General features: G+C 43.7%; 1 protein-coding gene across 1 annotated transcript in view; it reads right to left on the reverse strand.

Annotated features, from left to right (window-relative positions):
- Positions 1-13,557, reverse strand: part of STARD3NL (STARD3 N-terminal like) — a 34,858-nt gene extending 21,301 nt beyond the window's left edge. The window contains exon 1 of the mRNA XM_054991922.1: positions 13,421-13,557. The gene's annotated coding sequence lies outside the window, so the exon portion shown is untranslated. The remainder of the gene's footprint in view (positions 1-13,420) is intronic.
- Positions 13,558-18,461: the final 4,904 nt, after the last annotated feature.

Genomic DNA, 18,461 nt, shown 5'->3' on the forward strand with positions numbered 1-18,461 from the left:
TGACGTGGATGACCCTCTCTTGGGAAAGGGAGAAGGCGAGGAAGACAAGGAGAAGGAAACCCCTGACTCCAGTGGCAGCACCGACGTGCAGGAGTTATGAGAGGAGGTGGAGGAAGTCAAGCATGCTGTGATGGAGATTATGGAGGGGCTGCGGAAGCTACTCCAAAATGCCCTGCCTCAAGGAGCCCTGGGCAGCCTTCTTGGTCAGGTTGTGGCCCCCCAGGTCCTGGGCCCGAGGCCACCATTGGGCAATGGTGGGTTGCCAGCCCCAGGGGTCCCAGGTCAGCTCCCTTTGGCCTGGCGGAAGCTTGAAGCATGGTTCGACGGACACCCTGAAGAGCTGACCTATTTCTTAGTGCAGGTGGGAGAGTTCCTGCAAGAGTGAGGCTATACCTTTCTGAATTGTCTCAGCTGCGTAAGTTACATTGGGTCCCAACTTGGCTGCAAAATGGTACGTAACCTTGTATGCCGCCTGAGCTCCTGAACTGAGAAGTGTGGAAGCATTCGTATGCATGTTTAAGGAGCAGTATGAGGACCCTCTAGAGGAGGAGAGGGAGCAGACCCATTTGATGCACCTGAGCCAAGGCAACCGTCCTGTCCATGAGTATGCAGCCAAGTTCCGCAAGTATGTGGCCAAGTTGAGGAATTGGACAGAGGGCGTAAAGATTGAATTCTTCAGGACTTCCGGTTTGGGATTCATGGAGGTCTAACGCAGCTCCATTTGCGGAGCTGACCGGACTGCCGTTTTAACCGGCCGGAGGGGTGAAAATAACCCGCGGCCGACTGCTCTCAGGCGGGGAGCAGGCAAAGAACGCTCAAGACCCTAGGGTGAGCTAGATCTCGGACGAGGGGGGGCTCTACTCAAGGAGTCTCCCCCCCCGATCCTTGAGGTCCCACCTTGCGACGGGTCGGCTATAATCTCTGCGGCAGTTTTGGGGCCAATTCGGCTGGCATAAGACCTACATACCCAAGCTTCGATCGGGGAGGGAAGTCGAGAGGAGAATTTAAGATCGAAACAGCGATTACAACCCGAGAAAGTTGAAGAGAAGGTAAAGATCGCTATCTCTTGAAACGGGACAGATTGATAAAAACAGAGAGGAAAGAAAGTAGATTTTTAAACTGCAACAGACTAGTGAAAAGGAGGTGAAGACTCGGCAGGAGTTGTATTTTAAAAGAGACTAAATTTAAAGAAGTTATTGCAAGAATCGGACTATTGTTTTGAATACCTGTGGTTTTGGAGCTGTGGGAAAAAGACACCATCGCGAGACCTGCTGTGGGAAGACGGGAGACAGGAAGTGCGTAACAACAATAGAGTGGCTGGAGGGAAGCGGCCCTTGCCGACGGACAGGAAGTAGGGAATCGCCATTTTTGAAAGGGGAAGGGTCGCGGCTTCAGCGGAAGAGGAAGTAGGCCATCTTGGATTACAATAACATAGAGAAACCATAGAGAAAAGACGCCCGACATTTTGGATACAAAAAAATTAATTTTGGCAAAGATTGGGACATTTGAAAAAAAGGAAAACGTTTAAATATACGCCACGGAGCTAAGGAAGAGAGCAGATTCGTGGGAGCGAGCTAAAGCAAGCCCCACGATGTCGAAAAAAGAGTGGCAATCGGCAATAGAAAATTTGGACAAAAAACTTATAGACATGATGAAAGAACTTAAGGACACGAAATTGGAGCTTATTAAAGAGGTCAAAGAAGTTACACAGACAGTAAAGTCGGAGCTGTCAGAAGTGAAAAAAGGCGTGGAAACGATTAGTAGTGAATTACAAGGAATGCAGCAGAGAGTTAAAACAGTAGAAGACGCGATGGAGAATTTAATAGACACGCAACAAACAGAGATGAGACTGGTGAAGGGGAGGATGTCAGTTGCAGAAACTAAACACATGGAGAAGCAGCTTCGTTTTCGTGGTCTGCCAGAGGTGGAAGGGAAGTCAGCGCAAGAACAGATGACTGAGGTGTTGGCTGATTACCTGGGGAAGGAGGAGGAGGAAATTGTGGCTATCCTAGATGTGGCGTACCGTGTGAACTCGAGAATTGCAACCCAGAGGAAACTGCCAAGGGATGTGATTGTGCAGTTTACAACTAGAAACATGAAAGAGAGGATTGTGACAAAACAATTTCAAGATCCATTGGAGATTGATGGCAAGACGATTATCATAATGAAGGAACTGCCCAGATCAGTGTTACTGGACAGGAAAAAATATAGAGTGCTAATTCAGACTTTGAAGGACATGAATATTAGATACAGATGGGAGTTACCGGAAGGAGTGTCCTTTGAGTTTGGAGGGGCAAAAAAACGCATCAGATCTGAGCGGGAGATGGAGAGATTTATCAAGGACAATGAAAAAGACTTACCAACAAAACCATGAATATGGAGTGTAAAGTATTATCTTGGAATGTAAATGGACTAAACTCACCGAATAAGAGGAAAAATATTTTTCATTGGCTACTAAAACAAAAATGTGATATTGTTTGTTTGCAGGAGACCCATATTAGAAAACAGGATGTAAAATATTTAAAATCTGGAAAATTGGGCAAAGAATTTGTAGCGGCCTCAAACACGAAAAAAAGAGGAGTGGTGTTGTACATAAAAGAGGAGCTGCAGCCAAAATTTGTTATGAGAGATGTTGAAGCTAGATTTGTAGCAGTGGAATGTAATTGGAATTTAAAGAGAGTGTTGGTAGTCGGACTTTATGCACCTAACGGTGCAAAGGAAAGCTTCTTTGAGGATTTAAGGAAGCATTTAGACGATCTTGTATATGACCAGATAATTCTTGCTGGAGACTTCAATGGAGTGACAGATTTGGAACTAGACAAAAAGACTACAACAGCACAAAAGAAAAGAGGACTATTGCCAAAGTTTTTTTTTGAGTTGATTCAACAAGAGACTCTCGAAGACGTATGGAGGAGAGAATATCCTAAAACCAAACAGTTTACTTTTTATTCTGCAAGGCATCTTACATTATCAAGAATTGATATGATCTGGGCCTCAAAGGACTTAGCGTTATGGACTAAGGAGGTAGAAATAATGCCGATGGTAGGCTCAGATCACAATCCAATTATGTGGAAATTTGGAAAAAGGAGAAAAAGGAAAGCCTGGAGAATAAATGAGGACTTGTTACAGGAAAGTGAGAATATGGAAATATTGAGAAGAGAGACAAAGTTTTTTATACAATACAACGTGAATAAAGAAGTACCAACCAGTAAAGTTTGGGACGCGTACAAGGCGGTTGTAAGGGGCATACTAATGGATTTAAATGGCAGAGCAAGGAAAAAGAAAGAGGAGAAAAGACAAGAGATTGAGGAGAAAATAAAGGCCAAAGAAGCACAGTTAAAAAAGAGACCAGGGAAAAAGAAAATACATCAGGGAATCAAAATTCTTCAAGAACAGTTAACAGCAATGAGTAATAAAGAATTGGAGTGGAACCTTAAAAGACTGAATCAAAAAGCTTTTGAGGGTGCTAATAAACCTGGGAAATATTTGGCATGGCAATTGAAGAAGAAAAGGGAAAAGAAAATAATAAATAAAATCTGTGAAGAAAATAAAACGTACCTGGAGCAGACTACCATTAGTAGAGCCTTTTATAAATTCTATGCTAAGCTGTATAATAAAAAAGAAGTAACCAAAGAATCAATAGCATCATATTTGGAGAAAACCAAACTTCCAGAGATCTCGGAAGCTTGGAGAAATAAGTTGAACAGTGAAGTAACTGATGAGGAAATAAGTAAGGCAATACAATCCGCAAATCTAGGAAAGGCGCTAGGGCCAGATGGACTTACGGCTAAATTTTATAAGACAATGGCCAACGAACTGGCACCATTCCTAAAAGAGGTGATGAACGGAGTTTTCAGGGATCAAAGAATTCCAGACACTTGGAGCGAAGCGAATATATCATTGATCCCAAAAGAGGGCCAAGATCTGACTAACGTGAAAAATTACAGGCCTATATCATTACTTAACAATGATTATAAAATTTTTGCGAAGATATTGGCGGAGAGACTGAAGGGGTGGCTCTCGGAAGTCATAGAGGAAGAACAAGCAGGCTTTTTGCCGGACAGACAAATAAGAGACAATTTAAGGACAGTGATCAATGCTATTGAATACTATGACAAGCGTTGTGATAAAGAGGTTGGTTTCTTCTTTGTAGACGCTGAAAAAGCGTTTGACAATTTAAACTGGGATTTTTTGTTTGCCACTATGGAAAAGCTACAACTGGGAGAAAGATTCATCAGAGCAACTAAAGAAATTTATAGAGACCAGACTGCAGCAATTGTAGTGAATGATGAACTGACCAAGAAATTGACGATTAGTAAAGGAACAAGACAAGGTTGCCCGTTATCTCCATTGTTGTTCATTTTAGTATTGGAGATTCTGATGATACAAATACGACAAGATGAGGAAATACGAGGAATAAAAATAAAGGACTATTCATACAAGGTTAGAGCATTTGCAGATGACATAATGTTAATTGTAGAAGATCCATTGGAGAACATGCCAAAAGTGATAGATAAGATCAAGGAGTTTGGTGACTTGGCAGGTTTCTTCATTAACAAAAAGAAGTCAAAGATATTATGCAAAAACATGACTAAGCAGAAACAACAATTGTTAATGGAAATAACGGACTGTGAAGTAACTAGTAAGGTGAAATATTTGGGAGTTGAGCTGACTGCAAAAAATATAGATTTGTTCAAGAACAATTATGAAAAGTTATGGATTCAGATAGAGAGAGACTTGATCAAATGGAATAGACTGAATTTGTCATGGTTGGGCAGGATTGCAGCAGTTAAGATGAATGTGTTACCAAGAGTAATGTTTTTGCTACAGACAATACCAATCATCAGAGACTCTAAACAATTTGAAAAATGGCAGAGGAAAATATCAGATTTTGTTTGGGCAGGCAAGAAGCCTCGAGTGAAAGTAAAAGTTCTACAAGATGCAAAGGAAAGAGGCGGAATGCAACTGCCCAACCTGAGACTTTATCATGATGCAATCTGCCTAGTTTGGTTAAAAGAGTGGATGACATTAAAGAATAAGAAACTATTAGCCCTAGAGGGATATAAAAAAATTTTTGGATGGCACGCATACCTATGGCATGACAAAGTAAAGGTCAACTCGATGTTCCTGCATCATTTTGTAAGGAGAAGTTTATATACAATCTGGAAGAAGTACAGAATTTACCTACAAGAAGGAACCCCCTGGTGGGTGGTTCCATACGAGGTGATAGATCCGAGAGCTGTTGATAATGAACAACAATGTTTAACGTACAAAGAAATAACCAAAACTGAAGCATCTAAACTTAGAATAAAGACGCAAGAGGAACTATCACCTAACTATGATTGGTTCCAGTACAGACAGATTAGAGACTTATACAATTCGGACTCTGCAAAAGGGGGCATACGAACAGAGGACTCGGAACTAGAGCAGACCCTTCTTAAAGAAGACAAGAAAAGAATATCCAAGGTATACCAAGTACTGTTGAAATGGTATACCGAGGATGAGATAGTTAAAACACAAATGGTGAAATGGGCTATAAACTTTAATAAAGAAATAACAATGGAGGCATGGGAATACTTGTGGAAAACTACAATGAAGACAACGACATGTATTAATATTAAAGAGAACATTTTCAAAATGATTTATCGTTGGTACATGACACCAAAGAAGATTGCGCTAGGGAACTTGAACACTTCTAATAAATGCTGGAAATGTAGGAAGCATGAGGGCTCCCTCTATCATATGTGGTGGTCGTGTGAGGTAGCTAGGCAGTTCTGGGGGGAAATAATAAGAGAAATGAGTGAAATTTTACAGTTTCAAATAAATAAGAACCCAGAACTCCTGCTGCTAAACTTGGGAATGGAGGGAATTCCAGCCCATCATAGGACGTTGATATTTTATATGACTGCAGCAGCTAGACTTTTGTATGCGCAGAAATGGAAAGTACAAGAAGTGCCAACTATTGAAGATTGGATCTACAAATTGCTGTATATGGCTGAAATGGATAAGATGACAAGAAAACTGAGAGATCTGGACTCAGGGCAGTTTAACACAGACTGGGAGAAGCTGAAACAATATCTGGAGAAGAAGTGGGAGGTGGGAGGAAAACTGTGGCAGTTTGAGAACTACTGAAGTACAATAAAAGTATAAAAGAGAGGGGTGACTTTACCGGGGGAGGAAGAGAAATGTGAATTTATAAGCAGTTAGATTAATTAATTGATTGAGATATATATAGATATGTAAAGGTTAATTGATAGAATATTGATAGAGAATAATTAACGGTGTAAACATGAGGATTGAGTAATTAACAATATTTTTTTTTTTTTTACTTGATAAGACTTATATGCACCAAACTGAATGTATAGAAGAGTTAAAACGACTGACTATGTGATGAGTTATATAGAAATACTATAAAAAGAAGAAATGATTAATATATAGAGAACAAATCAAATTGTTTGATTTAAATGTGGGAAATTTTTATGGTTTATGATATATAGAAATATTCAAAACTGGAAAATGGGATAAATTGTTTATCTAAAGAAGTATAGTTTGGATGTATAATAAGTAAAAGAGTTAAAGATGTACTGCTTAATATAATGGAGAATATATATTTGTTTTAGACAGAGGAAGTTAATAGAAGTAAGGGAAAAGGGACAGAGGGTGGGAAAGCTGTTGGAAGTCAACAAAAGGGGGGGAAAGGGAGGGGGTTAGAAACGAAAAATTAGGGGAAAATTGAATGTAATGTAATGTAAAAATATTAATGTTCTAACCCAATAAAAAAATTTTTAAAAAAAAAGATTGAATTCTTCAGAGCCAACCTGAATCCAGACCTGGTAGCCAAAGCCTTGGTGCAGGATGACCCGTGGACCCTGCAGGGATGGATCCAATTGGCCTGCGAGATCGAGAATTGGGAGCAGGTGGTGAAACTACTTCGGAAGCAGCATCAGGCCGAGCAGCAGAGGAACCCTGGAGACGTATGGCCACGAGAGAGGGTAAGAGGACAGAGCAGGCTGCCCTCTCCAGCGAGGAGGACTGGAGGATGAGGCAGGGGCTGTGCCTGAGATGTGGCAAAGCGGGCCACTTTGCGGCTGAGTGTCCCCCAGTGGAGCGAGGCCCCCCCCAAGGTATTGCGGAGGCCAAAGAGACCGTCGGAGGGGCAGCTGAACCCTAAAGGCCGTCCGACCCTGAAGAAGGAGATTTTGGCAGCTGCTGCCAGGGCACAAGAGGAGACAGAGGCATCCAGTGGGGGAATCATTGTCGGCTGGAGAAGGAGAGCTGGGATCACCAGCGGGAAACGACAGAGACCTGATGTAAAAGGCGCCAGCCAGCAGGTCGCAGATGATCCAGTGCCACAGAAGGTGAGGCCAAATGGTCGTTACCCTGCTAAATCCCCGGCGGGTCATCAACATCCGAGTATGAGCTTTAATTGACTCGGGGTGCAGCAGAGACTTAATTGCCCTTGCATTAGTAACCAGGTGGGGACTAAATGTGGTGAAACTACCTGAACCCCTTGTGTTCAAACAGATGGATGGAACAGTAATGAAAGGACCCCCCCCCCTTCTGGGATACGAAATGGAATTGACCCTGCTGGGGATGGGGGGGGGCATTGGGAAGAAAGGACTTTCGTAGTCAGCCCCACTACAAAATTCCCTCTGGTCTTGGGCATGAGATGGTTATATGACCATGATCCGTATGTCAGGTAGAAGGTGGCCGAGTTATGCTTCCCCTCAGAAGGCTGCCAGAAATGTGTGGGATAGCCCATGGGGCCCCGCCCCCGCCCCCCAGAGACTGTGGGTCTAACCATGGAAGAGAGGGATAGGATTCCCCCAGAATATCAGGATCTGAGCTGAGTATTCGAGGAGGAAGAGGAGGATGAACTGCCCCCTACCAACTGCAATTGAACTGTTCCCAGGGGGAAAGTTACCAAAGGGGAAACTGTACTCGATGAGCCCGGGGGGAAGAGTGGAGCTACGCAAATTCATTGATAAAAATTTGCCCAGAGGTTTCATCTGCCCGGCGAGCTCCCCCCATGCTGCCCCTGTCCTGTTCCATAAAAAGAAAGATGGGGGATTGAGGCTGTGCACCGACTATCAAGGGATTAATGCTGTCTCCATGTCTAATGCCTACCCTCTTCCGCTTATCAGAGATTTACTAGGGGTGGCAGCTCAAGGGATCTTCACGAAGCTGGACCTCTGGGACGCTTATTTCAGAGTACGGATAAGGGAGCGGGATGAATGGAAAACTGCCTTTAATACCCCATTGGGGCAGTTTGAATACAGAGTGATGCCTCTGTAAGCGACGTTGCCATGAGGGGCATGCTCCTGCAGGAGGGGGAGGACATGAAAATGTGCCCCTGTGCTTATGTATCAAAAAGGTTTTCAGAGTCAGAGCACAACTGGGCGGTATGGGACAAAGAAACAGCAGCCGTTAAATTAGCCCTCTGCACTCGGAGACATTGGTTAGAGGGGGCCAAAGTGCCTTTTTGAAGTGTGGACTGATCACAGAAACCTGGAAGCATTGCAAGAGCCACATAGGCTAGGAGCAAAGCAGCTGCACTGGGCCGAGTCGATCTCCCATTTCAATTTTGTACTCAAACATTTCCCTGGGACGTCCAATTTTCTGGCTGATGCTCTGTCTTGCCTTCCCCAACATGACAGTCAAAGGGAGGAGGTGGTGGATACGATATTCTCCCGAGCAGCTGGGACGGGCCGTCATCACCAGGAGCCAAACTAAAAGGGCGGACCACCCTCCCTTGTCCCCCTCAAGAGTGGGAGGAAAAAGTTAAAGCTGAGCTGGAGAAGGAAGAGGAGGAGGAGCTGCCAGCACCACTAGAGAAGGGAGAGAATGGCTGCTGGTACAGGAATGGCAAAATGCACATTCTGCCAGGGTTATGGGGGGGGGAGTGTTAAAAAGCTGTCACGATGCCAAGTTGGCTGGGCATTTTGGCTACCTGAAAACTTTGCACTTGGTACAGCATCGGTTTTAGTGGTCTAAAATGAGGAGAGATGTGTCACAATATGTAAATACCTGCCTGCTGTGCTTAATGGGGAAACGGAGGAGGGGAAACCCCAGGACTGCTACAACCTCTGGAAACTCCCCCTCGACCATGGTCAGAGATATCTATGGACTTTATTACGGATCTCCTCCTCCCCAGTAAAGGAAAAATAGCGATATGGGTAGTGGTAGACTTATTTTCTAAACAAGCCCATTTCTTCCCGTGCACCAAATTATCCACTGCTAAGAAATTAGCCATGTTACTCATGCAGCATGTAGTAAGGCTCCATTCATTTCCTGATAAGGTGATTTCGGATCAGGGCCCACAATTCGTTGCCAAATTCTGGAGAGAATTAATGGAGGTGACTGGCATTACTCAGGCATTGTCATCGAGTCATCATCCAGAGACAGACCGGCAATCAGAAAAAATTAATCAGATTTTGGAGCAATTTTTAAGATGTTATATCAATTACCAACAGGATGACTGGACCAATTATCTTCCATTTGCCGAGTATTGTTACAATAACAGTATCCACAGCTCTACCGGTGCCTCTCCCTTTAAAATCACCCAAGGGTTTGAAGGCAAAGCACTTCCCTTCATTAAGGATATTCCTCCCGAGAAAGGGAAAGGAGAAGGGTGCGTGGAAGGCAAAAACAGAACAATGGGAGGTGATTAAGAGAACTCTAGGGAAAGCCAAAGAGGATTACAAAAAAAGAGGCAGATCAAAAATGTTCTCCCCAGTGGGATCTAAAACCTGAGAACCAAGTATTTGTGTCCACAAAAAACCTCAGAGGAGAGCAACCAAGCAAAAAACTAGGCTGGAAATTTGTCAGCCCCTATAAAGTATTAGAAGTGATTAATGGGCTAACCGTCAAACTAGAACTGCCAAAAAATCTGAGAAATTTGCATGCCATTTTTCATTGTAGCCTCTTAAAGAAAGCTCCAGATCCGGACCAGTAGCACCGCGAACCAGCGGTCTCCCCCAATTACGAACGGACAGTCTCACCATGAAGTTGAAGCGATTTTGGACTCAAAGTTGAAAAGGGGACATTTGTTTTCTTTCAGTTCTTTATAGAGAAAAGTCACATTTCATAAAGTCATAAGAGGGTCATAACTTGTTTTAAGATATTATGTTTGCATTAATTTCAGATTTTATTTTAAAGCAGCTTATTTTTACAAAAGAAAGTTACAGCAGATTTTTTTAAAAACCTCAATTTTTATCCAACCTGAGGAACACACACAAATGTACCCAACCACAAGTACAGTTTCAGCTGAAGATCTTGGCCTGAGGAGAATACATTTAATGTTGGATTTCTCTTAGTGATAAACATGCTAAGTCAGCTGTGTGTTTTCTGTGCCATCAACCTGACATGACCCCAAACAGTTATGATAATGTACTTAACAGTGATGATATAAGAATCTTTTTTTCACTGTATGCCTTTGAAGAAAGTTCTCTTCCTTTCTTGTCTGACCTGATATAACCACACCAATCCACGATTTGGTAATCTTAAGGTTTGACTTCTGTAATACTGTTTGTTGCTGCCCTTGAACACAACTTGGAAGCTTCAACTTTTACAAAATGCAAAATTTTCTCTTCTTGCTAGAATAAGGCACTATGAACTTATTACATTTATTCTGAAACAACAGCACTGGTTACCAACTTGCTTCCAGGCTCAATTAAAAGCACTGCTTCTTAAATAATGACCTGGGGCCACATCTGGTCTACATCAATTGGCAGCTACAATCCTCTGGGCTACTTCTCTTGGCCATGTCCTCAATTCAGAGGGTTCACTCATACTCAGTGTCCTGAGCTTTCCCCCCTACCTTGTGGAACTCCCTACCTGAGGATGTGTTTGAACCCCCCTTTTTGTATGTCTTCTGCTAAGCCTATAAGTCAGTTTTTTTCACAAAGGGCATTTAGTAGTATTTTCCCCCCCGGGGGAGTATTGTGTTTTGTGAAGATGATTTACTGATGTATTAAGAATGTGTGGGTCTACTGTGCTCTACTAACTCTTTTTTAAAGCAAGATAGGATAAACATTTTTTAAAAATTCTTGAACTACTCAACATGCATTTGTGACAGTTTCTGAGCCTTCTGTAGCCAAGTGCATTTCTGGTGCCATAAAAACATTATATAATGGTTGCAGAATCTGTACAATTCTGAATGCAAGTTTTACACAAGACTTTCAGTACAGTCTACACATCAATCATCTGATACAACCAGGCCTTTTTTTCAGCTGGAACGCGGTGGAACAGAGTTCTGGAACCTCTTGAAAATAGTCACATGGCTGGTGGCCCCGCCCCCTGATCTCCAGACAGAGGGGAGTTTAGATTGCCCTTGATCAGGGGGGCGGAACCACCAGCAATGTGACCATTTTCTCCAAGGGCAACCCACTGAGTTCCACCACCTCTTTTCCCAGAAAAAAAGCCCTGGATACAACTCCCACACGTGGTAGCCCTGATTAGGGCAGAAAGGCAGGTTATAAATTTGTAAATAAATTTTCATTAAATATGGACCTGCTCACAAGGGTGGGGGGAAACCTTGCTAGTTACCATTAGATAACATGCACTCAGGACTCGCTAAATGGGGAGCAACTTGCTGCTATATCACACATGTAGTACAACCCATGTAGTGCAATTCCTTGCATGTTTATTCAGAATTCCATTCCAATTAATTCATAAGGAACTTCTTCCAAACATGCATAGGACTGAAGCATAAGTGTGAATTCTTTTTCTTTCAGTAGCTGATGAAGCAGCCCATCTTCATGAAGCCAACATGCATCTCTACCATCTCACAATTTTGAAAAAGAAAGTCACGCTAACAGGAAACAACCTTAGGCCCAGAGCTAAATTCTCACATTAAAAGAGCCATGAAGTTCCTCCTCATAAATATGGGGAAGTAATTTCTAGTCACTGGCCAGTTTATTTAAGAAGGGTTGTTTGTGTACACTACACAGACAGACGAGTCACCAAATTTTAGGACTAGGGGATGAGCTGAAAGGTAAAACGTCATCTAATACATCCTCCTTGCCCCAAAGCAAGAACAATTTACGGTGCAACTCTTTTATTCTGGCAGCCCTGAGGGTTCAACATCACAGTTATTTAACACATAAATACAGTATACAAAATTAAACAGATTAATTGTGAAATACAATCTCCTTCACCTGACCTTACAGTTACATTTTAGATGAACAGCTAAACAGTATGCATGAATGTGACAAACACACATATTATACCAGAGCACTCTTTGATGTGTAAAACAGATCTTCAAGATAATCATTATTTTAAATGGTATCATAACAGCCAGTATAGTGCAGTGGTCAATGTGTAGACTAGGTTCTACAAGATCCAGGTTCAAAACCCTACTGTCCCATAGAAGTTCACTGGGCGTCCTTAGGCCACTCACTCCCTCAGCCTAGTCTACCTTACAGGGATGTTGTCATGGGATGAAACAGAGAGGAGACTAGTGATGTAAGCCACTTGAGGTCCTAGCTAAATGAATTATAGGGCTTTGCACAAACTATGGGAAGGTACCCCATGAGACTGGGTGTCTAGAACACCCACTTAGTACAAAATATACAGGCTTATCCACTGGAGACCAATCTCCTTCACCCATTTAAACCATCTACTTGCAACCTTCACTCCACCAACCCATTGCTTGCTTGCAAATGCCCCCTTTTCTTTCAAGCTTCTGGTAGATTCCAAGGGCGAGCCAATCCCAGTTTGCTGTGCTTCTTTCAACCCTATTCAAGAGAATAAGCTACAAAAGCTAGCTCCTTGCACATTAGAGCACTAGCCTAGCTTCCGCCTGACTGCACATTAAGTGAGATGCAAAAAGCACATCAGACAAACATGAACATACACACCCAGGTGAGGTCCATCAAACGCAACAGGTCACCTATTAACCACAAGCTGGATGGGTTCTTCTCAAAGCCCAGAATATACTGGGTGGGGGGAAGGCACGAAAAGAGCCAGGGTAGTGGTTGGAGTGTCTGGGACACCCAGGTTCGAACTGCCACTCTTTCATGGAAGCTGGCTGCGTGCCTTTGGGCCAGTCACATCCTCTCAGCATAACCGACCTCACAGGTTTTTTGTGGGGATAAATGGAGGAGGGGAGAATGAGGTCAGCAGCTTTGGGTCCCCGTTGAGGAGAGAGGCGGGGTATAAATGAACTAAATAAAATGAAAAAGAGCATCTCGAAGGCATGGGATAGGTGAGAAACAGGAAGCCACAGAAATCTGAATTGCCACGGAAGGGCTGCGGGCGGGGGGCGGGGGGGGGGGACTAACACCTTCAGCTCCCATATTCTTGTCTTGAGGCGAGGAGGCTGTGAAACCGAGGGGAGGGCGAGGTAACCGAGCCCTGAACCCGCACGGAGGGTGGGGTGGGGGGACTATTTCCCTGATACGAGCAGGACGCCTCTTACCCGTTCCCGTCTGCCAGGAGACGCAGCTCTCCCTCCGGCGGCCCTCTCCGCGCTCCAGCGACGGAGGAAATCCGGCCTAAGCCTTCCCCGACACTGACAACGGCGGCGGCGGGAACAACAAACCGCCTCAAGGCCCGGAGAGGCGGGGGAGGGGCCAAGCGCCAGAGACGGGGAGCTCGAGGGGCGGGGCCAGTGGCGCGAGGCAAGGGGCGGGGCTGCGTCGCTCGCGGGCTCGCCGCGCGAAAGGGAAGGGCGGGGCCAAGCGAAAGAGAGGCCTGGTCGCGAGGAAGGCGGGGCTGAACGGGGCGGGGCTTCGACCTGTTTCCTAGGCAACACAGGGGGTGGAGGCGTGATGGCTCTTAAGGGCAAAAGTCGTGCGTTGCCTTTTATGAGTACCAACTGAAATAACGATGTCCCGTGTAACCGAGCAGGTTCTCCTGTTGTGGTTAGATATCCAAGTTCAAGTCCCCGTCTGCCTTCCAAGCTAGCTGGGGGAATCTTGGTGGGCCAGTCAACATTCTCAGACTAACCTACCTCACGGGGAACTTGCCAGGACCAAATGTAGGCGAGGAGAGCAATGTCAGCTACTTTGGGTCTTCCATTAGGGAGAAAACCAGGGTATATAAATGAAATAAATGTTTTAAAGGAAGCTACTCCATAGTCAAATTTTTATTATAGAGTATAATATTTGTAAGCACAAAAAAATGTAGGCGGCTGCGTTGGTCCAGTGCGGGGGAGGGAGCCATGTAATATCTGTTATTAAGATAAATCAGTGTGCACTGTTAATTTCCCTAGAATTCTTCAGCAGGCTGTTTTAACAATATTTTTAAATGACTATGTTAAAAAAAGTTATTGCATGGTCAATAGACCTTTAAAATACAAATATTAAAAAGAACATACAATAATTATTACAATTTTGATTAACAGAATTATTTCACCATCTAGGATAGTGCCTCAGTAGCTGCATTAAACAACAGTGCCAGCTTTTTCTTCTTGCACAGCTCAGAAAAAGACTAAGTAAGTAGCTGTTCTGCTGAGCAGCCTAGGGCTTTAGTCAGAGGTGGAGCCATTGCATCATCCCTAGCTGGCTTATAATAATTATACAAGACAGCCAGACATGTAATACAGAATCCAGCATCCCTGCACCACAAGGACATAATCAGTCGTGTAAAGGGATGCATATGATTATAATTGCCCACAAGTATTGCTGATGGCACAGTGTTACAACATGCTAACGTAAAATTTCTAATACTAAATGGAATTTTAACAATAGAGGGAGGGAAGGAGGGGGGAAATGAATCAAGATGATCTTAATGTCTCATCTTGTAAGCAGAATTAGTGTTATGAACATCAAGGTGCGGTCTGGAGTTCTCCTGAAATTACACTCAACCTCTGGAGTAGAAGAAAGGGCAACTTTGGAGGGCAGACTCTGACATCACATCCCTGCAGTGCTCTTTCCCCTCTTCAAACTCAACCCTCCTCAAAGCTCCAGGAATTTCCCAAGCCAGAACTGGCAACCCTGAGTAGAAGGCTGAACAGGTATGTAGATTTGCAATCTTAATAATAATAATAACCAGGGGTCATTTCGTAGAAAAAGAACTGAAGGAACTCATTAGCATAACCCATTAGCATATGCCATGCCCCTTGACATCACCAGAAGTGTGTCATTAGCATAACTGATTTACCTATGCCACACACCCTGACATCACCTATCCCTGCTGTTTTGGACCCAATCCTGGCCACTGAGGGTCAAAATTGGGCCCAAAATGGCAAAAAGGGCTGAAAATGGCCAAAAAGGGGCCCCAAATGGTCAGGATCAGGCTGCTGCTGAGTGGGAGAGTGATCCACCACCTGTCAGAGGCCTGATCCGGGCCGTTTCGGCCCCAATCCAGTCCAAAATCGGCCCAAATGGCCAAGAGTCAGGTGAGCGGGGCCACCTGGCATGTGACCTCTTTGGGGAACTGCCAGAACTGTGTTCCGGCACGTTCCCCCTTGAAATGAGCCCTGATAATAACATTCAATTTATATACCACCCTTCAGGATGACAACACCCACTCAGAGCAGTTTACAAAGTATGTCATTATTATCCCCACAACAACAATCACCCTGTGAGGTGGGTGGGGCTGAGAGAGCTCCATAGTGACTAGCCGAAGGTCACCCAGCTGGCTTCAAGTGGAGGAATGGGGAATCAAACCCAGTTCTCCATATTAGAGTCCCGTGCTCTTAACCACTGCACCAAACTGGCTCTTGTCCTTCTGAAAATCAGCTTCAAAAATGAAACATAAACCATGTACTAGCACTTGATCAAATGTCTCTCTAGCACTAAATGGAACACATGGGTTGCTTAAAAGGCTGGGAGCAAGTAAATAACACAGTCATCGTATTGATGATAGCGGAACTCAACTTCAGTTGATGTATTAAAGCTCCCACAGATGAGCAGGAGAGATTTGGTGGGTGGTAATGACAAGGAAATGCAAAATTTCCCAGGTGCTTGTGTTAGCAAAATCCTACCAGTGGGGAGAATTATGGAGAGTCCACTGCTGGCTGCCCCAAAAAGGGGTACAGTATTCTATCTGTCCACTACTACCTCCCCTTTTTGTATGCTGATGGGCAGGAGTGCAGGACTGCCCCATCTTGGAATGGTTTTATTGATTGCTGTTTTTATGTGGTGATTATTGCTTTTATGTTGTATTTTAATCAATGTTGTACCTCACCCTGAGTCCGCTTGCAGGGAGGGCGGGTTAAAAATATAATAAATAAATAAATAAGTTTTTTAAAAGCCTTATCTCTGTTGACAGCTTGTTACATATCCATCTTCACAGAAACTCTGGCACATAGAAACTAAGTGTGTTGAGAACATCTTCAGTGTCTAGCATAAGTGTATGGGTCTGCACATCTGAAGCCTTGTTCTCACAAGCAGCAGCTGTATTTTAAACCAGTGTCTGCCTGAACAATCCAGCTTTGTCTGGGCTCATCAGAGCTGGAAAGCTAAACAGGGTTGGCCGTGGTCCATAATTGAGTGGGAGACCACCAAGGAAGACTTGGGTTGCTATGCAAATGGTGAACCACTTTGATTCATGCCTTGCTTAGAACGCCCTGTGGATGGAGTTACCATGAGTTGGTTGTAACTTGATGGCATGTTCTTCTTCTTGAGCATCAGTCAGACTGTGCATGGGGAATCACATAGCGTATCTCCATACAAATCCAATTTCCCATGCACAGAACACAACCTTTATGATTTCTCAAACTGATGATATATCTGTACTATATGCTAACGTCTCTATGAGCTTTATACCAGTTTAATTGTTGCAGCATCCTGCAAAGAATTCTGGGAACTGCAGTTTTTAAGGATGCTGAGAATTCCCCACTGGAACACCAAGCCCTTTAACAGAACTATAGTTTCCAGGACTCCTCCTCAATAAAATAATATTGATAAAACATGTTTCTCTGCAGAGTGTTGGATACAACCTTAAATCCCTCCCTATCTTGACAGTGCCATCCTAAACAGAGTTATACCCTCCTAAATCCCCTGAAGTCAATGGTCTTAAAAAGGTGTAACTCTGTTTAGGAATTCACTGTGAATTCACAAAATAAGGATGCTTACTTCTCTGAGGCTTATCTGTATTTATTGCCTAACACCCACTGTAATGCTCGTATCTTTCAATCTCCACTTCCACTCCTTCCTCTTCCCCCTAGTTTGCCATTATAGTCACGTTGAGAGAGTGTGTAAAATTTTAACATCCAAACCGTACAAGCTCCATGGGGAGCTTCATCTCCCACACAAAGACTATGCAGACGTTCCTGTTGATGTCACAATTTGGGGGTTTGTCATAATGCTAGGTTAGTGCAACATTGCTGTGTCTTTGGTCACCTGCAAGAACCATTACAGGGCTTTTTTAAAAATCTCAAGTACATCAGTAGGGCAGCATGGAGACCCCATACAGAAACTGAGCCTGTAATTGCACCTACCCGAAAATAAAATGTATTTGCTGCATGCACGAAGTGAATTAGAACAATGTCATTTCTTCAAAAGTGTTGCTCTTCTCACAAAGAGCTACTGAGGTAACAAACTGTGTCTTTGAGTCTATTAAAGGTGGCAGCTCACACAATGGAAAGCTCTCCCATGAAAAAAAGAAACATGCCCCCCCCCAACTCTATTATTGTTAGCGGAGTGCAAACAGAGCAGAGAAGTTACGCTGTGCTGATTAAAGAGGCAAAAAGTTTATTTAAGAAATACATACTTGAGAGTGAAGAGGAGAGACAGAGATAGTGTCCTTGCTATCTGACTACATCTTGTAGAGAGAATGAATAAGGAGAGAGAAGAAGCAGGATATTGCCCTGTTTAGCCCAATAGGAGACAAGACAAGGAAATGACCCCAGCAAACAAGAGAGATGTCGCTCTCACTGTGCTAAGTGATCCTTGCTGCCCCTGCATAGAAGGCACTTCTTCTAGCTGCTGCAGTACACCAGACATTGCAATTTCCAACAACCCTTCTCAATGTCTAGTATACAAAGTCCACAAAATTCAGTCTTTCACGTAGACTTTAAAACTTCTCTTTGGTAAATGGCTTGGTGAGAACGTCTGCTATCATTTCTGCTGTAGGACAGAACTGTAGCTCAACAGGCCCTTCTTCTTGCATGTTTCTCACAATGTGACTCTTTATGTCAATATGCTTGGTTCTTGATCCAATTCTTTCTGTCTTTGCAAGTTTTATGCATGATTGATTATCTTCAAAGAGTTGTATAGGTTTGGGTTCATCTATCCCAAAGTCTTCTAACAGTTGTAGAATCCACTTGAGTTCTTGGCATGCTTCTGCTGCAGATACGTATTCAGCTTCTGTAGTTGATGCCACTACAAGGTCTTGTTTTCTGCTTATCCAACTGATTGCTCCTCCACCGTAGAAGAACACTCGTCCACTGGTAGACTTTTTGTCTGTAGTGTCTTCTGCCCAGTCAGCATCCATGAATCCCACTAGTTTGGGATTGTCACTTGCTGGTAACTTGCGCTTCAGTTGTGCAGTTCCTCTTAGGTATCTTGCCA

Source organism: Eublepharis macularius, chromosome 11 (genome assembly GCF_028583425.1).
Source record: "Eublepharis macularius isolate TG4126 chromosome 11, MPM_Emac_v1.0, whole genome shotgun sequence".
In the NCBI taxonomy this organism is placed as follows: domain Eukaryota; kingdom Metazoa; phylum Chordata; class Lepidosauria; order Squamata; family Eublepharidae; genus Eublepharis; species Eublepharis macularius.